General features: G+C 45.8%; 1 non-coding gene across 1 annotated transcript; it reads left to right on the top strand.

Moving 5' to 3' along the window:
- The first annotated feature begins 2026 nt into the window (after positions 1–2026).
- Positions 2027–2098, top strand: trnap-cgg. Its single transcript has one exon. It is a non-coding gene; the product is annotated as a tRNA-Pro (tRNA).
- Positions 2099–2770: the final 672 nt, after the last annotated feature.

The following is a 2770-nucleotide window of genomic DNA, read 5'->3' as shown; positions in this document are numbered from 1 at the left end:
GCGTCCCGAAGTTTTTGTTTTCGAACGTCACGGCACCTGACGTAACCGGTTCTTATCTCTAGACCAGCGCAAAGTTGGTGTTGAGTTGGAACCTGTTTTCTTGGCCCAGAGCCAGATTTTTTGTGTGTGGAAAAGCAAAGAACCGGTTTGATTTTGGCACTGACTCCGAAACAGCACCAGAACTGCCTTGGTGGAAAAGACATATCAGAGGTCGATTTGCGTTTCAGGGTATGGCTCTCGTTTGTCGCCAAATCCCTAATTTAAAGTCCACCTTACAGTTAAGGTGGTGGAAACAAGGCATATTTGTTCATGCAAAAAGTAGAAGAATGGGTAATAGGCAATGAAGCCATTTATCTTCTTTGATTTTCTCCAAAAAATGAAGACTTTGCTCTTGGCAGTCGATTTGCGTTTCAACCTATCTGACTTCTGAATGCCCTGAGATCCCCTAACAAGTTTAGGAGGAAGCAAAAGTGTAGTATAGGATTTTGGCCCCTTTGCAGAACCTGCTTCAACTGCAATCAACAGAAAAATATGAGGAACAAACAAGCAGGACATGCCTCTCGTGGCTCGCTGGTCTAGGGGTATGATTATCACTTAGGGTGCGAGAGGTCCCAGATGAGACCACTTTGCTTAGAAGAGGATGCATGGATTGAATGATGTTGCTTATTTATCAAGTGGGATGCAAAAGAGAGTGTCATCGGTGTGGCAAGTTCATCACGATTTTACTATCACAGAATCGAGTCTGAGTTTTGGTACAACGTTCTGTGTCAAATGTTTCCTGTTGTCCAATGTTATCGGAAAGCTAAATCTGTCAGTGAAGCCATGGAAAGAGCCCGTGCAAAACAAACAACTTGGCCGTTGCCTTGCATGTCATTGACAGACCGGAGCAGCATTTCCTTGATGGAAAATTGTTAAAACTCTATTTTATGTGGCTCGTTGGTCTAGGGGTATGATTTTTGCTAGAAAGTTTATATGAGTTGATCAAGTCACAGTTACACACTAAGCTTTTTCATTACGATTCTGCTGTCACTTTTGACTGAAATATTCAAATTCGAATTTTGGTTAAATGTTTTGCGTCAAAGTATGGTGTCGTCCAATGTAATCTGAAAGCTGAATCTGGCAGTGGAGCCATGGAAAGAGCCCATGCCAAACAATGTAATCAGAAAGCTGAATCTGGCAATGGAGCCATGGAAAGAGCCCATGCCAAACAAACTACTTGACCATTGCCTTTCAAATCTGTGACAGATCGGAGCCGCATTTCCTTGATAGAAATTTGCTAAAAAGCTGTTTTACGTGGCTCGTTGGTCTAGGGGTATGATTTTCGCTTCGGGTGCGAGAGGTCCCAGATGAGACCACTTTGCTTAGAAGAGGATGCATGGATTGAATGATGTTGCTTATTTATCAAGTGGGATGCAAAAGAGAGTGTCATCGGTGTGGCAAGTTCATCACGATTTTACTATCACAGAATCGAGTCTGAGTTTTGGTACAACGTTCTGTGTCAAATGTTTCCTGTTGTCCAATGTTATCGGAAAGCTAAATCTGTCAGTGAAGCCATGGAAAGAGCCCGTGCAAAACAAACAACTTGGCCGTTGCCTTGCATGTCATTGACAGACCGGAGCAGCATTTCCTTGATGGAAAATTGTTAAAACTCTATTTTATGTGGCTCGTTGGTCTAGGGGTATGATTTTTGCTAGAAAGTTTATATGAGTTGATCAAGTCACAGTTACACACTAAGCTTTTTCATTACGATTCTGCTGTCACTTTTGACTGAAATATTCAAATTCGAATTTTGGTTAAATGTTTTGCGTCAAAGTATGGTGTCGTCCAATGTAATCTGAAAGCTGAATCTGGCAGTGGAGCCATGGAAAGAGCCCATGCCAAACAATGTAATCAGAAAGCTGAATCTGGCAATGGAGCCATGGAAAGAGCCCATGCCAAACAAACTACTTGACCATTGCCTTTCAAATCTGTGACAGATCGGAGCCGCATTTCCTTGATAGAAATTTGCTAAAAAGCTGTTTTACGTGGCTCGTTGGTCTAGGGGTATGATTTTCGCTTCGGGTGCGAGAGGTCCCGGGTTCAAATCCCGGATGACCCCTAAGGTCAACGTCTTGTAAATGCCAAATCCCTAATTTAAAGTCCACCTTACAGTTAAGGTGGTGGAAACAAGGCATATTTGTTCATGCATAAAGTAGAAGAATGGGTAATAGGCAATGAAGCCATTTATCTTCTCCCCGTTACGACTCGCAGGACAAACGGGATCACTTTATCCGAAAGTAAGGATTCTTTCGGCCTCCCAACTGTCCCGGGACGCCGCGCCGCCGGGGGGGGGGTCCTAAAAATAGCGGATCGAGGGCCGGGCCGGCGCGGAGGGCCGGGCGCCGGTCCGGCCCTCGATCCGGGACCGTGTCTGCGGTCCCAGGCCCGTCTCCGGCCGGGCGGCGCCAAACCTATCGTTTTTTCAAAACGTTCCCGTTTGTCCCGTTTCGGGACCTGTTCCGACTTCGGCCACCAGGTGGCGCATTTTTTATCTCCCCGCGGGACAATCGGGAACACTTATGACAAAAGGGAACACGGGCTCATCCGAAATGTCCCGAAATGTTCCCAATTGTCCCTCGGACAAACGGGAACACTTTCGGGACAAACGGGAACACTTTTAGAAGTGCCGAAGGACAAACGGGAACACTTATGACATTTGGGAAGGACGATCGGGAACACTTTCGGCCATTCGGGAAGGACAATCGCCGGGACCGTCGCCCCATTGAGTCGC

This window comes from Sander lucioperca, chromosome 8 (genome assembly GCF_008315115.2).
Source record: "Sander lucioperca isolate FBNREF2018 chromosome 8, SLUC_FBN_1.2, whole genome shotgun sequence".
Classification (NCBI taxonomy): Eukaryota; Metazoa; Chordata; class Actinopteri; order Perciformes; family Percidae; genus Sander; species Sander lucioperca.
The sequence above is the reverse complement of the archived record's forward strand: the minus strand, read 5'-3'. Positions and strand labels throughout refer to the sequence as shown.